The following is a 21,321-nucleotide window of genomic DNA, read 5'->3' as shown; positions in this document are numbered from 1 at the left end:
GGGGTGGTGGGTGATCTGGATTGCTAATACCAATAATTTGAGTATGGTCACTTGGAGTTTACCAACTCTCCCAGAAATAAGGGCCCCAAATGGCACATGGTTTGTGTAGACAGGTGTATGTCTTTATAAGTTCATGCAAAATTAAATAAATAAATAAAAGTTCTACATTTATCTTCTTTAAGCTGACAAGGAGAATTTTTAGTTTGAAAAAAAATCCATTTAGGAACTTTCATTTGATTTTCTAATAGGTAATGGGTTCAGAACTATGATTATTTTCAACTGTAGTGGCAAAAAAAAAAAAAAAAAATCAAAGGAGCAAGATGCAAATTGTTTCTTGAACAAATGAAATTCTAACAGTGAATGTGGTTTTTGTTCAGGAAATTGTATTCATTCTAAAATCAAATGTTAAAAGCAAAGTACCTTCCAACAACATTTCACAAGTGTCTGATGGCATCATCAAATGTGCTGATCAAAACGTACTGAGATTTTTTGTATGAGCATTTTTATCTGTCTTTTTTATTTTTTCATTGAGTACATTATGTATAGTGTGTGTTTTTATTGTCATGAACATTTTTTGTATATATTGTTGATACATTTGATATCTTTTTTAGCTTTCTTTATCTTAAAGTGTTACTAAACCTACAACAGTAAAATCAGTCTGTGTATGCAGTGAAGCATGCTTGCTATACTCACTGTGGATCCTAAGGGGTCAATCCCCCGCACTGTCTAAAAAGGCTGTTTGATCCTGTCTTCTCTGATCCTCCTCTTCTTCCACTGTTCCCAATCCATCTCCTGATAGTACAGAACCTTTGGAGTCACTCTGCACATCCTCAGTTTGATGTATATTGCTAGAGAGTTTTTTTTTTTCTTGGGAGGGTGCATGTGATCAGCACAGGGCCAATCAGCACTGACCAAACAGAGGGTCAGGGGTTCTGCAGCCTCATAGGACAGTCAGAGGAGAACGAAAACTCTTCCTACAAGTGTTAACCAGACACTGAAGTCACAAAACTGCTATATACTGCTGATGAGAAAAGGTATTTAGCAATTTACATGTACTAAAATAATAGAATTTCCATGTTCTGTCTGTGTACTGTGGGAGACCAGATATAAAGAATGTAGGGTCCTGGGTTTAGTAACACTTTAAAGCAGAACTAAATTCTCTCAATGTAATTTAGCTATAATTAATCCTTATGCTGCTAGCATTAGTACATAGATAGGAAGGTATATTATGTTTTCTCTTTTTAACCTTTTATTTTTTTTTTTAATCTCTTCAGTTGCTTCCTGGTTTCTGGCCTAGGCCAAAATTATGTCATACATCCCAGGAGTCTTCATGGGCATTTTTTTTTCCTGTCATCTGGAGGGGCTTTTTTAGCTAAGCACACCCTCCAGTGGCGGCCCGTCCATTAGGGGCACCCGGGCGCCGCCCCCTCTCTCCAGCCATCCCCCTATAGCATGAATCTATCCAAGGCCACCGTGGCCTCCCCCTTATTCATGTGTCCAGCCCCTTTCAGGTCATCGGGCATATGAATTACAGTACAGCGGCCAGGTTTTTTTTTTGAAGAACCTGATTAGAGCCAGAGGCTCTAACAGGCTTCAAAATAGGGTGAACTCGGGACGCAGAGCATTGTGTCTGGAGCCCACCCAAGTGCATTGCAACAGCGAATAAAAATTCGCTGTTGCAACAGTGTTTCTCCTCCCAGCCAATCGGGAAGCAGGTATGAAATCTGTTTCCTGATTGGCCAAAACGTCAGGCGATCCTATTGCACGCCGGGAGGAGCAGAGAGGAGAGACCGTGGAAGCTGCTCCAGGAGAGGACACCGGAGCAGCTTTCCCTGAGCCCGCCACGCTGGAAGATGGCTACATCCGCCCGCTGCTCTCACATCCAGGATAAGGACAGCGGGTGGTGGTGGGGGTGTGTGTTAGTGCCGTGCTGCGCGCGGGGGGGGTAGGTGGCAGTTGTATTAGTGCCGCTCCACCGGCGGCCGTGGGGGGGGAGTGGATTGCCCCCCCCAAAAAAAAAAACCCCACCAGCCGCCACTGACACCCGTCTGCATACACGCCTGAGGTAAGGACAGATGGTTTATAGGAAGTAAATGCTACATGAACTATCTGCCCTTACTCAAGATGGCAATGGCTAAATATGCTAGAGGGAGTTCTCAAACAGTTTAGTTCCACTGTAAAGGGTAGCTCCACTCTTGTTGTGTAACAACACTTTTGTTGAGAGAAAAAAAAAAAAAACAATCCTCTCTGGGTGATCTATGAGCATTGCAAGAATTTTAACAAATTTCATAGCCGAGCCTTACTTTGTTCTGTTCTGAAAATAAAGCTGTTTGTTCCAATATGTCCTCACAAGACTGATTTGTTATTGGGAGGGTCTGCACTCTTTATAACCACCTGATGCATTTTCAGTGTTATAATGAGGAAAGTTGCAGTTTTTGAATCCTTGTAGAATTAATTAGCCCTTAGGACTGTTTTACACCAGAATTCCTGTGCATTCCTGCAGTGCGATTTTGCAGCACATTCATTTGAACGGGCTACAAATCACTCCGGAATACACAATTCACATGGTGCTGTGGTATTATGTGATCTGGTGTCTGCAAACACACTGTGTTTGCAATCTTCTTTCAGAGTGTCATCAACAATGTTTTTTGAAAAGGCAGTATATTTCTAACGCGGTTCGGGAGACGTGCATGGAACGCACCTTTCCTGTACCGCAAACGTACATCTTCACCAACACACCATGGATCAGCAAGAAGTTGTCCAAGAAGGTTTTTAATGAAAAGAAGTTACATCACAAAAGAGGTGCAATGTTTCATCACATGCCTGACGAAGGGGTCCTGCGCTGCCCCGAAACGTTGCACCACTTTTGTGAAGTAACTTCTTTTCATTAAAAACCTTCTTGAACAACTTCTTGCTGATCCATGGTGTGCTGGCGAAGATGTATGTTTGTCTGATGCTTCCAGAACCCAACTGGTAATCGCTGCAGCACCCACTATTTATGTGCCATTTTACCAGGAATGTGTGCGATTGGAATATTGAATAGATTTCCTGTACCGCATTCTGGTGTGAACCGGCCTTTAGGGAGTATCTCACCAAAAAATGACATTCCGATTGCAGAGGATGCCTACAACTTTACTTGTATTTTAGTGCAAACATCTGAGAAAATCAGTGAGCCAATCACACAAGCGGTAAATGACATTTCTGCACAGAATACCTCCAGGTTGCAATATTGCATTGTATTTTCATGACAGTTTTACAAAATTACAAATCGAAATAAATAAATTGCAATTTTCAGTAATATTAAATTACAAAATTGCTTGTGTGGAAATTTTATAAGCTACATTTGTTAATGAAAAGGATGAAAGAGGAATTCTCCTTTAAATATCTAAAGTCTTGTTTAAAAAACAAACATGTCATACTTACCTCCTCTGTGCAGTTGGTTTTGCACAGAGTGACCCCGATCCTCCTCCTCTGGGGTCCCTCAGCAACGCTCCTGGCTCCTCTTCTATTCGAGTGCCCTGTCGGAGAACCGCTCTCCCTCGGGGCACTCGTGCGGGCGCGCTCCTGTGTCCTGCTGCTGCATCCATTGACACAGACAGGGTTCAGGTAAGTAAAAAGAGGGCTCTGGGGGGCTGCTGCATCACAGGAGGTTTTTCACCAGAATGCATTAAGGTGAAAAACCTTGAGGTTTTACAACCCCTTTAAGTATACCTGCTATTCTTTGTGTTCTACCATCAGCATGTGATAATAATAGGGTTTGTAATAGGGCTGTATATAGCTTCATGGGGAACATTGTTTCATAATTCTCTGCTTCTCCTAGTTCCTCCAGTATACTGAAATGTACACAGTAGTGGTGTCTAAACTACTGATTAGTCATGCATAATTCAGAAAAAAAAGTTAAAGTCTACCTCAATCCAAAACTCATGTTACCCTTTGGATCAAGGAGCTCACAGAACCACTCTGTGCTTTTTTTTATTGTTGTCTATGTCCCCACCAAAGAGATTCACTCTCTCTATATGTAACTACTGTCTCTGTCTATAGGACAAAAGGGGACGGGAAATCCAATAGTTTACAGAACAAAAACAAAAAGGTAAAGGGAATGGGGACACCAGCCCCAGCTGTATTTGCCTAAGAGGGGATTTCTTTAATTTTGGGGAGAATTTTTCCACTTCCTGCCATGTCTCTGGCAGTGGCGGCCCATCCATAGGGGGTGCCCGGGCGCCGCCCCCCACCAGTAGTCACAAAAAAAAAAAATTTAAAACGGCCCCTTTAAGAAAAAAAAAGTCCTTTAACATTGCACTGTGTTCGGGTGCCGGACGCAGTGCACTATGGGAAAAAGTGGCGGCCCATCCATAGGGGGCGCCCGGGCGCCGCCCCCCACCAGTAGTCACAGAAAAAAAATTTAAAACGGCCCCTTTAAGAAAAAAAAGTCCTTTAACATTGCACTGTGTTCGGGCGCCGGACGCAGTGAGCTATGGGAACCACCACGTCTATGCAATCACGAGATTGCAGACATGGCGCTTCATTTGCGGGCATTTAACCTGCCTTGCGGCGCAATACAAAACGCCGAGTAGCTTCCGCCTTTAAAATCACTGTGATTCTACGGGCGGGTAACATTTACATATCTTATATTACAGTCATTTTTAAAACTTCCACTTCAATTTTTAACTTTTTTTTTTTTAAGATTTCATTAGGGGTATGTGCAGCCAGGACATTTATAGTCTAAATATGTCTCCCATGTTTCCTTTTCTTGTAAAAAATATGAAAAATACAGCACAAAACAGCACATGGCTGTAATGGAAAATACAGATAGGAAGTACAACTAACCACCCTAAGCACAAATGATTATTGAATTACACTTCAAACATAATAATGCACTTAGCAAGTACGCAGCTTTCAATTTAATTGCATTATAGCCATCCCTTTTGTTAAAGGTTGCCAATACTTGCAACACTGTTACGTTCTGTGTTTCAGATAGTATGTTGTATGAAAACATTTCCAGTTTACATAAAAAGTTGGTTTTAAATACTCATGAAAAGAGAACAAAAAAAAAATGTTATCAAGCGTTAAAGAAAATCTGTACCTGATTATATACAGAGCTTTTCATTGCTGATAAGTACTAGTTGCCACTTGCCAGGCTGTCTCTGGCCGTAGAACTGACCTAGAGCAAGCAGTGGTGTAATCTGGTGTACTTGACACTTGGGGCAGATTATGTTTATTTTAATTATTACTACTGAAAATAATTTTGACTAATGCTGTGTACACACGAGCGGATTGTCCGACAGAAAAAGTCAGACGGAAGCTTTTCATCGTATATGCCGATCGTGTGTAGGCCTCTGACGGACCTAGAATGGCATCTGACGGACCTAGAAATGGAACATGTTCTAAATCTTTCCGACGGACCCTATTTCTATCGGGAAAACTGATCATCTGTATGCTGGTCCGACGGACCAAAAAAGACGCAAAGCAAGTACGAGGCGGGAAGCTATTGGCTACTGCCTATTGAACTTCCTTTTTCTAGTCCCTTCGTACGTGTTGTACGTCACCGCATTCTTTGGTCGGACTTTGGGTTGACCGTGTGTAGGCAAGACCCCTTAAATGGAATTCCGTCGGAGTTCCGTCGGAGAAACCTTCGGAGTTTATTCCGACAGCAAAATCGGTCGTGTGTACACGGCATAACAGAGGAAGGTGGTGCCTCTTATATAGTCAAAACTATTTCAGTAGTAATAATTAAATAAATGAATGCTAATAATGGCCAAAAAAGAAATGGAGACAGAGGCTATATTTTTCTCTGAACAATGTTAAAATAATAATGCTGGTAAAGAAAAAAATACATTCAAGGATTTAATAGCAGCACATAAAAACATATGAAAGATAGCAACATGGTTTCACAGTGATAGGCCCGCAGAGAAATAAATATAGTAAAATTGTCTACTAAACAATGTTGACTTAACAATACGTAGGCAAAAAATGGGAATCCTGGCAGCACATAGGCTAAAGAATTGCGAAATTGTATATAATACAGTATATCAGAAAAAAAAGGTAATTTCTTACAATACGCAGTACAGGACAAAAATGTCCAATGGTGACTGCTCTATCCAAGACACAATAAAAGGTCTCTCCTGTGATGCTGGGACTGTATACTCTGCCCTGTGATCTGAGCTGTATACTCCTAACACTATGGGTGGAACCAAGTGGAATACAGGGGACGGAGTGGGTGGATTCTATAAGGGGTGTGGTTTATGAGAAGTGGGAGGGGTCAAAAATGATGGACGGGGTCTGGCGCCCCCCCCATCCAAAAACTTCACCAGCCACCACTGGTCTCTACAGAGTTGCCCTTACTAGTTTTGTATCATCAGCAATCACTGAGATTGAGCTATTTATTTCCAACCTCTATATTATTTATGAACAAATTAAACAGATTTAGACCCAGGACAGAGGACAGTATACTATAGGACAATATATTATATATAATACATATCCCATGTGCATTGTATAAAATGAAAAGTATTTAAAGTTCATACCAGAATATAATGTGAAATCTTCCATCACCTTCGATCAATCAAACCATCCTCCAAAGTGTGATTGCCATCAACCATCATAAAGAATGCAAACCCAGAAAAAATTGCAGCAAAATAATAAGCAACAAAGAGCGCCTGATAATGTTATATGTAATGTTCCCTTTATGATAACTCCAGCCTTTACATAGACAATAGTAACACCAACAAAAAAACCCTTTAAAAAGGCAACAAAGTAAGCCATTATTACACTTACATGACCGTGGCCGTCGCCACTTGGGACCAAATGTAGTGGTGTGTTGTTGGGTGGAGCTTACATGTGACGTCACGCCACCTCATCGGGTCCCAAACACCTGGTGTGAATAGGGCCTAATAGCCTATGTAAAATATAGGGATAAGCCAGGTTAAAAGAGAAGTATGGCACACTCCATACTTGACAGGCAGGTCGTAGAAATATCCAGGTCATCAAATATCAAAAAGACATCAGGACTCACACAAGGAGATGGATAAATAATGAGATCACCAGCAATAAGGAAAAAAGCAACAGCAATAGTGAAGGCCGTAAAGGTGAAACACACGTATTTATTGTAGTCTACTTATATGCAAGCTGTACACTCACTACTTTACATTGTAGCAAAGTGTCATTTCTTCAGTGTTGTTACATGAAAAGATATAATAAAATATTTACAAAAATGTGAGGGGTGTACTCACTTTTGTGAGATACTGTATATTGTATGTATTCAGTCAAACAAATAGATAAGACAAGGTCTCTGCGATGAAGCATACCCATAAGGAATGTATTACATAAAAAATTGGCAAGATATCAAATTGCTGATGACAAATGAAATTAGAGAACAAATCGCAGATTATTCACAGGAATAAGTGCAAAATAATATAATAAAGCAAAGCCCATGTAATTGGGGTATAATTGGATGAGAAACTATGAAAAACAAACAAGCTGTGTGCAGATATATATGTCTCTTAGTAATACTTTGTGTATTTCTTTCAGATCTGTGCAGTGATCCAGCATTAAACGTTGCCTCTGTGCAGGAGCTTCCTCTAATAAAGACCCGTCACTGCTGCTTTCTTTCCTTGTGCAGGGTGACTGGTCTCATCTCCGCCCCCTCCTGCAGTTTTCTGCAGGCAGTATGTAGTGGGTGGAGCCTAATGGGCCCCTCCCACAGATCTGCTCTCTGCACACGCTATGTACAGCACAGTGATGAGGTCACCGCTCCTTTACAAGGTAATAACCATCAGCCTATTGCATTAGGGTGTGCACCCCAGAGCACAAACACACATGCATGTATATCAGCAGAGCAGTGGAAGGTGTCAGCAGAGCAAAGATTGGTGTCAGTAGGGCAGTGACTATGTCCGTAGTTTTTTTTTTTTTTTTTTTTTTTTTAACAGTTGCAGTTTATTTTGCATAAAACAACAAAATTAACATAATACCAAATCATAAAGTGATACAAAATTAGTATAGATCAAAATAGTGTAACACTAGCAGTCACTAGAGCATATGACAGCGACCAATGTAAGATAATACCATATACAACATGTAGAAAAATTCATCCAAGGGGAGATAATTTAACTCCATTACTAAACACTCAAAATTTAGGGTACTCAATTCAGGAACTCCATCTAACTTAGCACGTAGGGGAGACGGAGGAGTAGGTACCAGATCTGTGGGAGGAGAGGGGAAAGGGATACATGGGAGGGATTGTATTGAATTTTTTCGGGCAGGTCCGACCCTTATATATCAGTTTATAAAGGGGAAGCACCTGGTTCACCAACTCTCTCCTCTGCCGAACCCTGGGGGCCACAGATGTCTTCCATTTAGGTAGGATAAGTTTTCGTGCATAAAACGTTGGATAGAGAAGAAAGCACCATTGATGAAAGGAAACCTCCATTTGGGAACCCACCCCCAATAATAAAAAAGCAGGATCCAGGGGGACCCGTTGTTGCACAAAGGCGCCCAGCTCCTCCACCACCCCCCCTTGCCAATAGGGTTGGAGGGCAGGACCAGACCATATGAATGTGCCCACCTCCGTTCCACACCTAGAGCAGGACTAGTCGACCCCAGGGTACATAATAGTTTCTGCGGAGTATAATTTGCACGATACAAAAATTTCAGTTGGATTAACCCATCCCTTGCTGAAAACATCATAGGAATAAATTGCTGTATATCCTCCTCCCACTCCTCAGCAACTAGGCCCGGGATGTCATTTTGCCACGTCCAACACAATTGAGTCATTTTACTGAGATCTGATGATACAGAGAGGAGAGGATCCTGTTGGCGTTTTTAGAGATCAAAAAGCGCTCATTAGTTTTTTGATTTTATTATTTTTTCATTATTTTTTACAAATTTTTTAGGAGCCCCTTCGTGGGGCTTTGGTGAAATATTAAGGGTCTAAACAGACCCCTGATGTCTCACTTTTCATACAGAGAAAGAAACTGAGGACAGAGATTCCCTAGTCTCTTTCTCTGCAGCCTGCAGTAAACATAGTTTACTATGCTTCAGTTGAGAATGAAGACAGAAGCAATTGGTACAGATCACTCACTGTGTTCATTCAGAAAATGAAGGCTGATTAATGAACCACTTCTGGACCACTGCACGCTGATATACGTCCTAACTTTGACGGGGGATATTGTTGTTACAGCAGCAGCTAGCTGCCATAACCCCGGTATCTCTTGTTTGGCGGGCGGTCCGCTTCCAGATAAAAGTAGTCTCTGCAGCGGATTCACCGTAAGATCACTTTTATCGGCGGCGGGAGAGGGGCCCCCCCTCCCGCCCCGCTCCGGTGCCCTCCGCCGCTTACCGGAGCCGTCGGCAGTGGCAGGGGCGATCGGATGTTCCGCCTTCCTTGGCATGGAGACAAGTTAGGGGAAGATGGCCCCCACCCGTCTCCATGACATTGCATGGCGGAAGCAACGTCAAAACGTCACTTCCACCCATAGCTCTTAAAGGGCCATTTTATTATTTTTTTAAATGACAATTTTTTTTTATTGCATTTTAGTGTAAATATGAGATCAGAGGTCTTTTTGGCCCTAGATCTCATATTTAAGAGGTCCTGTCATGTTTTTTTTCTATTGCAAGGGATGTTTACATTATTTGTAATAGGAATAAAAGTGACACATTTTTTTTTTATATAAAAAACAGTGTAAATATAAAAAATAAAAGGTAAAATAAATAAGAAACATTTTTTTTTTTAAATGCACCCTTTCCCGCCTAGCTTGCGTGCAGAAGTGAACGCATATGTGAGTAGTGCCCGCATATGAAAACGGTGTTCAAACCACACATGTGAAGTATCGCCGCGATCGGCGAGAGCAATAATTCTAGCCCTAGACCTCCTCTGCAACTCAAAACATGCAACCTGTAGAATTTTTTTGAATGTCGCCTATGGAGATTTTTAAGGGTAAAAGTTTGTCGCCATTCCATGAGCGGGCACAATTTTGAAGCGTGACATGTTGGGTATCAATTTACTCAGCGTAACATTATCTTTCACTGTATTAAAAAAAAAAATTGGGCTAACTTTACTGTTGTCTTATTTTTTAATTCAAAAAAGTGTATTTTTTCCAAAAGAAGTGCGCTTGTAAGACCGCTGCGCAAATACCGTGTGACAGAAAGTATTGCAACGACCGCCATTATATTCTCTAGGGTGTTAGAAAAAAAATGTATAATGTTTGGGGGTTCTAAGTAATTTTCTAGCAAAAAAAAACTGTTTTTTAACTTGTAAACAAAACATCTAAAAAAGAGACTCGGTCCTTAAAGAGGGAGTCCACCTTAAACAAAAAATATTAAAAGCCAGCAGCTACAAATACTGCAGCTGCTGACTTTTAATAAATGGACATTCACCTGTCCAGGGAGCCCGCGATGTCGGCCGCCGAAGCCGATCGATCGCTCGTCTCTCGGCTGCCCCCACCGCCATCTTCGGTCAGGGAATCAGGAAGTGAAGCGTTGCGGCTTCACTGCCCGGTTCCCTACTGCGCATGCGCGAGTCGCGCTGCGCGTCTACACTGGTCCCCGTTGTGTTGTAGGAACTACTGTGTGGTTCCCACAACACAACGGGGGGGGGGGGGGTGTGGGCATTTGCGGCTAGCTATTCCCGGAAGTGGGTGCAGATACCTGTATTATACAGGTATCTGCACCCCCCTCCCTCCTGAAAGGTGCCAATTGAGGCACCGGAGGGGGGGGGGGGAATCCGATGAGCGGAAGTTCCACTTTAGGGTGGAACTCCGCTTTAGGTGGTGAAATAATTACCAGCTCCTTCCTCACTCCTGAGAGCTGGCAGCACTGCAGAGAGGAGATGGGAAGCAGAGAGAATGTCTGTAAAGGCATTTGGTGCACAAAAAGTGGATTTATATCCTTTGTGGCTAAAAAGAAATATATTTTATATATTTATATATTTTATATATTTTGTGTGTTCGGAGTTCAGCTTCAAGAGCCTATTGTTGTCTGTAAGTAGTCGGCGTAACTGAGATCAGTGACTCATTAACAGCATGCTACCCCCCTGCAGTCCCATTCTTACAGTGAACCATTACAAGTAGTTCAGGAATGTCTCTGTGAACATATAGAGCAGGTGATAAGGAGGTTAGTTAAGGTAAAGTGAATTAACATCTTTCACATGACTGAAGCATGGGTAACTACCTGTCATTCCACAGTCTCCAAAAAAAGCTTTATTATACCTTATATCCGGCAAGAGAAGACCCGAGTCAGGTCACAAGCACATAAAAAAAAAATCCTGCACATTATTTCAGGTATATTATTCTCAAAAAGGAAGTTTAAAAACTACTCATAAATTTCCCTGTAAATAACTCCCTACAATTCTCGTGACTACCATGACAATTCTCCTTCCTACATTTCACAAGCAAACAGCTAAACTTATATACGAAATACTGAAATATTTATTGTTTGGTGAATCATTCTTGTGATACACACACATTTGATAAATTAATTCCGCTATCTTCTGGGTCAGCTCAGGCACGGCTGAACTGAACCTTGCCTATGTTCAATTGTCCTCTCTCCCTACTCCACCGCTGGTCTGAACTCACACTGGTCTATAAGTACTTAAATCCTCACCACTGTCAACCAGATCACAGTCATCCCTATTTCTGTTCATATTTCTCTATGGAGAGTTCAGTGCTCAGGCACGGTTTGAGCTCACACTGAAGAGACCAGACTATGGGGGTGAACCGTGCCCGGGCTTAGTTAAAATTGCCAGCGTGGTTGCACTCTTAAAGAGGAATTCCTGGTATGGATATTTTATACATACTTAAATTGCTTCATCTTGGATCAATGTAACTATGTATATACCACACCTGGCCGATGCTCCTGGAAGCTGGAAATCTCCTAAATAGACACTGCTAAAGAGTCAGTTAGACTCTTAGAGGGGGTTTAGTGATGGCTAGTTCACCTATAGTAAACAGAATATTCAAATAGCACACATGCTTGGATCTCCAAATACTAGTAGCGGCTTACACAATTTGTTGACAACAAACTCAAATAACATAAAACTAGTAAAGTGTGGTGCTCTAAATATATATACATAGTGCCTATATAAATAAATATACTGTATTAAATAATCAAAAAGTCCCAATAAAGAGCCCAGAAGTCTTTAACACTTCTAATGTGCCCAGAGAAAAGATTTACCCTTCCACACCATCCACCACTAGTGAGCACACAGAGCCTCTTACCAAAATATATTGACCCTCTATAAATCGAAGGGTCAAATAGCACTTCTTAATTGAAGGTTTCGAAACTCAAGTACATCCAGGGTTCCACAGCCTCCACGAGATCTCATCTGCCCTCACAGGTTCAGCTGGGCCACTTTCTCTTGTGCCCAATCCTGGAACTTACTTCTCACCAGCGGTGGACACAGTGGATCACGGTGCTCAGTACCCATCATGTGATCGCTTTGACCCAATATCCCATCAAACAATAAATGTAAGCAAAATTGTTGTGAATGGCAATACAGTGTCACTATGGTGACATTGAACTGCTGTGATGAAAGTATGTAAAGAATATCCTAAAAAATTAATAAATAAATTAATCAAAAGTTTACAAGAATTGAATAAAAATTGTAAAAAATTTATTTAATTTCTTCATTTTCCCAAAAATTTTGATAAGAAATTACAACTTCAAAAAACTCAACATGCAGCTTACTACCCTGTTTCCCCGAAAATAAGACCTAGCGTGATTGTCGGTGATGGCTGCAATATAAGCTCTACCCCCCAAGTAAGCCCTACTTAAAGTCCTTGTAGGTCTTGTTTTCAGGGTAGGGCTTATTTTCAGGGAAACAGGGTAGGGCTTATTTGGGGGGTAGGGCTTATATTGAAGCCATCACTGACAATCACGCTAGGTCTTATTTTCGGGGAAACAGGGTAAATACCTTGGATTGTCTACTTTACAAAAATGAGTCATGTACTGTCCTGGCAACAGTAAATAGCTTCAAACATGTTTGGAATAAACATAGGTCTATATTCAGACAACAAAGTTAACAAAAAAAAAACAAAACAATATTATATCCACAAAACTGTATGATCACAATCATAAATTAATCATTGGACTGGGTCTCTTGGCCCCTCCAAAGTCTGGGTGGCCAATATAGAAGACCTTGTCTCATTTTGGGTAGTTAAGGATTGTTAAAGTTTTCTATATTGGCCACCCAGACCTTGGAGATGCCAAGAGACCCAGTCCAATGATTAATTTATATTTGTGATCATACAGTTTTGTGACTATATACTTTTACTTTCTTATCAATAAATAGTGTTTTGGTAATAGACAAGGTTGGTACACCCTTCTTGCTATTCTTTCATTTAAAATCAAGATTTTCTCAATCTTAAGTGGGCTGCAAAGCTACAAATGGATCCTTGGCACTGTACAGATTGACCAAACAATAAGTTTCATAGTCCACTAGCCTCTCTGCTTTCAGTCAAGTTGCTTCGCTATTGTCTTTCACAGTTGAGCACTTATGTGGTGTTTGCTTTACATGGTTGCCCTATACAGAACCCTGACCTCAACCCTACTGAACACCTATGGGATGAACTGCAATGCAGATTAAGAGCAAGGTCTTCTCATCCAACATCAATATCTGTACCATGTTTATTTACTTCCAGCCGATAGCCATCCAGTGGTGTCCTGGGATGATCATTTAGCCCAGTTACTTTCTGTGGCAAGTGTGCATTTTACACGGTTCCGTTGCCTGCCCTCTGTTGTTCCTGCCTAACATTAATTATGAAATATATGTGCACTTTCTTCCCCTGACCAGCCCTCCTTCCCATTCCCTACCCCTTGTCCCCCCCCCCCTTCCCCTCCTGCCTCTCCCCCCTCTTCTTTTTCCTTCTCATCCCCCTCCCTCTCCCTCCCAATTTTCCCTCCCCTCTTCCCCCTCTTTTCCTCTTTCCCTTCCTTTTCCTTTCTTTCCTATTTCCCTCTTTTTCCCTCCCAACCCCCCCCCCTTTCCCTTTCCTCGCTTCCCCTTCTTCCTCTTCTTCCTCCTCCCTCCCTTTCCCTTTCACCACTCTTTCCCTTCCTTCTGAGTTTCCCACCCCCTCACCAACCCCCCCCCCTTCCTTCTCCCCCCCCCCTGCTTTGCCCCTTCCCCTCCACCCCTCCCAGGGCATAGTCTTTCATCCCTTATGTGGGCAATATCTGACCCAGTACCGTTTACTGTCTTTACGCTCACTTAAGACAGAGTGACTGCTGCGAACACACACAGCTGCAGCATTCTCTCGTGAGACTTCTACCCCCCTCCATCCTCCATTTACTGGACAATACCTTTCCAGGAGTGCTACAAGACAAAAAATCTTCCCTCCACCCAGCCAGTGACAGAACGCTTGATGGTGGACTGGTATGGAACACAGAAAATCGCATCTTCCATTTCAGGCCGCTTTGTCCAACTAGCCATCATGTTGATGTACATACTTTGGCCTACTGGCGATTAAAGACTGCACCCTGGTTCTCAAACAGGCTCTGATGAAGAGGTCATCCTCGAAACGCGTTAGCCAACTCTAAATACCTGCCTAAACATGGGCTCTTGATATATTTTTAACCCATTTTTAATTTCTGATGTCTTTTATATTTTGTCACCTGTTTGCATGATACGTAGTATTGGTATTATTCTACTGTTTTTATTTGCTCTTTATTTCCTCTGAAATAAATTTTATAAATTTTCTATGTTTTGATGTGAGCTTGATCACGCGCCCTTCATCCATCATTCTCCGTTTACAATGTTACCCTTATTCTTATGTAGATTTAATTTCCGCACAATCCCCCTTGTGCGCCGCGGGGGGGTAATTTCTGAGCGGCTGGGTCTTGTACCTGGCAATTGGCCTGTGGGGTAAGCAACCTTCCATTGTTTCTGCTGAACTGTATTTATTTACCTGATGTTCATTGTAAATTTTCACTGCATGTTCCTGTGTTTCATTTGACTACTTGTCTTATAGATTACTCCTCCTGACGAAGCAGTGTTTGTACCATGAAACTAGTTGAGGTCTGGTTAATCTATGGGAAACACTGCATCAACAGATACCTCTAGGGGAAACCTCTGAGTATTTGTGCACTGTTTATTCAATCATTTTAATGTGATTCTTGTATGTTTTCTTCTCTTTTTTTTATGTATAATAAATGGAATTTTTATCAAAGAATTGTACTTCGATTTATCAGTACCGAGATAGTCCACCATAAAATTTGTGGGTTTGAGTATATGTTTGGCTAGCCTCAGCAGCTACCCTTACGCTCTTACCCCTCCCCCTGTTTTCCTCTGAACTCACAAGGTTTTTTTGGCTGAATCTGTACAAATTCCAAGACACACTTCAACAGCTTGTAAAAAGCTTGACCACAAACTTTGTTCATATAGCATATTAAATAAGGTATAGACTTCAGAGAGAGATATATAACCCTGCTCCTATACAAAGTATTAGCATGGTTTTGTACAGTTAAGTGGTTTACAAAAAATATATTCTTATTACACCCAACTGTACACATGTCCTGCTTCTGAGGAATGTGGTACATAAGGATTAAAAAGTTTCTTTGCTATAATGCTATATCTTGACAACCTTGAGTCTACAGTGAATTTATTTGGACATCTAAACTGGCAGATCCCTTGGAGGGCCTAATTCAACTCTCAAAGATCAGCATTGATAAGGAAAATGGATACATTATATATTTGCCAACTTGCTTGACTTGCTAGCATATATTAAAAGGAAAGTTTTTCTTAATTTGCAACTGCTTTTATTCTTTAAAAAAATGGACTGTGTCTTTATAAAGAGTTCTTTTGTATATTTTTTAACAGTGTACCATTGCCTTTTTAAGCCCCATTTTGTCTGTGGTCAGTATTATGTTCACTTTATAATTACAACTTTTTTTCATTGAACTCTATTCTTAGTTGTTCTTCTTGCCCAGTTTGGTAAAAGTCTATTACTGTGCCCACATCAAACAGAGCCACTAACGAGCAAAAGATCTGCCAGGTAATGGTCTGCGACACCAATGTGTGAATATGTTCTAATACAGCTTTCTGCAAGCACACGTGGGCAGATATTTTACTTTTTGTTTGATGTAGGTTTTTTTTTTTTTGGCTAAATAATTTCACTTTGTGTGCCCATGTCCTATTCTTCAATTATAGGTTCCCATCTTAGTAGAATGACTGTGCTGTTCAGCGTAGGACGGATTCAGGCGCGGCCGGGAAGTGACTCAAAGATGTCCAGTCTATTCATATTTACCTTGGGTGAACAAGCAGTTGGAACCCAGGACAAAGGGAGATTCACCAGCAACAAAAAAGACTTCTGGGAAAAAAACAAATGGTATAACTCAAGATTCGGTGGGTTCATTATAAGGGTAAACTCTCAACGCATGTACACATATAATAACCAAAAAAATCTCAACTGACCTCTCAATTAAAATGACCTAAACACAGCACATTGCAAGAGCATGAAAACAAAAGGTCTCCAAAGTCTTATGCCCCGTACACATGATCGGACTTTCGGACAACAAAACCGTGGATTTTTGTTCGAAGGGTGTTGGCTTCAACTTGTCTTGCATACACACGGTCACACTAATGTTGGCCAACAATTATGAACATAGCGACGTACAAGACGTACGACGGCCGATAAAAAGGAAGTTCAATAGCCAGTGTGCCACCCTTTGAGCTCCTTCTGCTAATCTCGTGTTTATCTCGTGTTAGTAGAAGTTTGGTGAGAGACAATTTGCGCTTTTCAGCCTCATGCTTTTCAGTTTGTTTGTGCTTTACAGGTTGTGCTTGTCGGTTCGTATCTGCTCTTCAGTGCGTGCTTGTCAGGTCATTTCTGTCTTTCAGTGCGTTCTATTTATATTTCGCTGCTGATTTTCAGTGCGTGCTTGTCCGGTCATTTCTGATTTTCACCTGTTCTTGTCAGGTCCTTTCTTATTTTCAGTGCGTTCTGTCAGTTCGTTCTGAGCAGCAGTTCGTTTATTAGCCATGTTGCGGTTACATACTCGTCGGAGAGTTTGTGCTGTTGTTGGGCACGGTGTTGGAGTTATTGCTTTGACCCAAGTCCAGTCCATGAACAGATGGAGGAAGCCCAACGCACTATATGCGAAGAGATTATTCTGCAGGCCCTAAACAAGGGGAAGAGGGGCAATTTCACACCTCAAACACACCTCTGTGAGTTGGACCATGCTCCTCCACCACCTCCACCAACACCACAGCCACCCCACCCACCACAGCAGCATGGAAGGAAGCGTGGAAGGAAGTGTTGAGAGTGATGGCCTGGGTTTGGTGTGGTCTGGCAAAAAATGCAGGCTGTTGTAAAACCACAGCCTCATTACATATATGTCATCTGCTGCTGCTCCCGATCTCTCAGAATCCTGGACCGTATTGTGCTCCCTATTAAATGGACCCAGGTTACCAATTTTGACAGTCAAATAATTGATGTCTGCCCTGGTGTACAAAGACTTCACCAATTCCAACTGTTTCTCCATCGTTGCCTTCCTCTTTATTTTGTTAGGACCTTGTGCTCCATATTAAATTATACATTTTGGTTTTGACAAATACTTGGCTATGTATTTTACTTCAAAAAGGACAGTTTGTTTGTGAGTAGGCAGGTACATTTCAAAAGTACAATGTCAAATTAACAAGGGACACCAACATAGTTGTATCTTTGAGGTTAAAAAATACAAGATAATAATGGTGTTGTGGTAACTTGACACACAAAACTAAAAAAAAAAATATTCTGGAGATCACTAGAAAAAAAAACACAAAAAAGAAAAAGTATTATAGAGATCACTAGAAAAAAAAAGAAAAAAAATATTATTCTGGAGATCGCTAGAAAAAAAACACAAAAAAAAAAAATATTATTCAGGAGATCACTAGATATAATAAAAAATACGTTTGTCAGAACTATGTGCATATCAGCAGCAAAGCTACTTCATTATTATAGCATTATAAAGAAGTAGAGAATGCACTACATTGAGAGATTTCATAATTTGCCGCGTCACAAATGTGATATCTCCATTATGAAGTCTAGTTTTACAAGACCGAGCGCTTCCGGCTCCTACTTGATTCCGAGCATGCGTGGACTTTTGTGCGCCGGACTTGTATACACACGATCGGAAAGTCTGACAACAAACATTTGTTGGCGGAAAATTTGAGAACCTGCTAGCCAACATTTGTTGGCGGAAAGTCCGACGGAGCATGCACACGGTCGGACTTACCGCCAACAAGCTCACATCCAACATTTCCCGTCGGAAAATCTGACCATGAGTACGCGGTATAACAGTTCATTTTTTTAGCAAACCACCACAGCCTGAGTAGAAAATCCTGTCCCCCACCAACATGTTGCAGAGAATTATTGCTCTCTGTCTGGAAGCAGTGGTCTCTCTGCAGAGGATTGGAACATTCCTTGCAGAGTTAGCCCTGAAGCTGTGCCATCAGTAATGTTCATATCCATATTGATTGGATGCAGGCGCTGTTCAACCAACAATTTTCCATCTGGTTCATTTGACAAAAGTCAGCTGTTCAATCGATATTTTTTTGGACTGGGTGGTGCCAGCACGTGCACCATGGCTCAAATTTTGGCTGAAATTCAAGCCGTGTTTGCCAGCCTTAACTTAGTAAGGGTTAGTATGAGGGGGGCAGCGCCAATCTCCCAGAGTTGAAAACAAATAGATTGTGTCTTAAACTGTAAACCAAACAAAGTTAATCTATTCAGTTTGTTCTTACTCATAACTATTTAGTAAACCACAACAGCCCATCATTATTCAGCCGCACCAGAAATTCCTGGCAGCTGGGGTCCTGTAGGAAGATCAGCTTGCAGCCAAAGGGGTTCCACCTCCATTCTGAATCTTTATCAAAGTTCAAGTCAAGGATAAATTGATAAAACATGGTTTCATTGTTTAAGCATTTTATTGTAACCGATCAAGAATTTTCCTTTACATCCAAAAAGCTATTGTGGGCAGCAAGTAAGGTCATTCAACTGCTAATGTAATCTAGAAAATGTAATTTTTAACAGGGATGCAATCAGACACTGCAGGGCCCCAAAGCAACATTTTGATGGGGTCCCCATAAGTGCCACCTTTTTTAAGGCCTCTCTAACATTGGAGCATAGAGGTGGACTGCATATAAAGTATTTAAATATAAAATTTCTTGGCACTGGCTGTCCGAAGTGAGCAGCTCTTAATGCACTACTATAGGGGCCCTATATATACTTCTCACTATTGGGACTCCTCTGTACCCAGGAGCTTCCATAGCAACTACATAGGTTGATATGACTGTAATGATGCCCTTGATTATGTTAAAAGTTAGCTCTGTGTACAGGGCCATAGATCATTTTTTTGGGAAAGGAAGGAAGGGTTGGGTTCAACCTTGGGCATGTAGACAATAACTAAGCAGCACACTGCTGCAAATTGTGGGGTGTGGCAAAGTTATGCAAACAGCTAGAGGGCCTTAAAACGTGAGCCTATTCACTGAGTAGAAGGTAATTTATGCCATATTCCTTGCACCCAAAATATGCTTTCATTAATATGCTACAAGCGAGTATCTAAAAGACACGTACACATCATAATGTACATACTACAGGGTTTACAAGCGCATAATGCATAAAGTGCAGGGATATGATTATTTTAACACACAGAGCGGGGGTGGAGGGGTCAAGTAAGTATAATGTACCAGTCATTACACAGAGTTCAACAAAAATTACCAATCCTCCCAGCACAGCTCTATCCGTAATACAAATCCCCCATTACTAATACAGATCTCCTCTTCCCAGTACACCTCTCCTCCCAAGTACAGCTTTCTCTCAAGTACAGTTCCCCTCAGTACAGATCTCCCCCAATGCTGAACTCCTCCAGTACAGATCTCCCCACAGTAAGGATCTCACTCCACTACAGACCCCCCCCCCCCGTACAGATCCCTACCTAGCACAGATTTCATCCCCAGTACAGATCTCCCTCTGAGTACAGAACTCCTCCAGTGCTGATCTCCCCCAGTACAGATGTCCCCCCTGTAAGGATCTTGCTCAAGTACAGATCTTTTCCCCCAATACAGAGACCTACCCACTACAGATCTCTCCTCTTAGTATAGAGTTCTCCTCCCAAGTACAGATCTTCCCCAAGTGCAGATCTTTCCACCCAGTACACTCCCTATTTCAAATCTTTTGCCCCAGTACAGATCCCTCTGCCCAGTACATATCTTTCCCCCAGGATAGATCTCCTCCCAAGTACAGATCTCCCCCAGGATAACTCTCTCACTCTAGTACAGGTCTCTTCCCCAGTACAGATTTCTCTCCAGTACAGATCTCCCACAGTATAGAGCTCCCCTAATACAGATCTCTCCACAGTACAGAGCTCCCCAATACAGATTTCCCCCAGTATAGATTTCTCCCCAGTAAAGATCTCTCCTTCCTGTACAGGTCTCCCCCCCAGTACAGCTCCTTCCCCCTTCCCGGTACAGATATCTACCCAGTACAGCTCTCCAATTCAGTAAAGGTCTCTCTTTCCAGTACAGGTTTTTCCCCCAGTACAGATCTCTTCCAGTAGAGAGCTCCCACAATATAGATCCTCCCCAATACAAACCTTCCCCCAGTACAGAGCTCCCCCAATACAGATCTCCCCAGTACAGATCTCCTCCCACCCAGTACAGAGCTTACCCAGTACAGATCTACCACCATGACAGATCTCTCCCCAGTACAGATCTTTCCCTCAAGTACATATCTCTCCCCATAACATATCTCTCCTACCCCCAGTAAATATCCCCCTCCCAGTACAGATCTTACCCAGTACAACTCTTCCCTCAGTACAGCTCTTCCCTCCATAATCCACTATTCAGACCAGATAGTTCAGAGTCGAGAAGTCCTTCCTTGGCTTCATCATGTGACTTCAGTCTAGGAGGAGATAAGCAGAGCCTCCCTCCCTCTGAAATGCCTAGCTCACTCCACCAGGACTGCCTGCATCTGACGTATGACAGGCAGCAGCGGGAGCTGCAGTGCTTCCGGTGCCCGGCGGCTGTCAGCACTAGCTGCTGAACGGCAAGATGCTCTGTGGGGGTTTGGGACTCCCCTATCTATGCCCCAGTTTGCTTATGTCCCAGTATATTTTTCTTTATGATTCCTCAAAACCAAATTCATCAGCCTTCTCAAACTGGAGAGCCTCCTATAAAACAATTCCATGCTATGCAGCACCCTTACTGTGTCCCATATATGGGGTAAAACAATGATCACAGTGGTTCGGTGCCATGAGATCTCTGTGGTGGCCAATCATAGTGATCACAAATACACTGCCTGTGTTTACAGACATACTCTCGCAATGGAAGAAGGGAAATTGAATAAAGGGGAG

The sequence above is a fragment of the Aquarana catesbeiana genome, linkage group LG05 (assembly GCF_042186555.1).
Source record: "Aquarana catesbeiana isolate 2022-GZ linkage group LG05, ASM4218655v1, whole genome shotgun sequence".
Taxonomy (NCBI): domain Eukaryota; kingdom Metazoa; phylum Chordata; class Amphibia; order Anura; family Ranidae; genus Aquarana; species Aquarana catesbeiana.
This window is presented reverse-complemented; position numbering follows the sequence as displayed.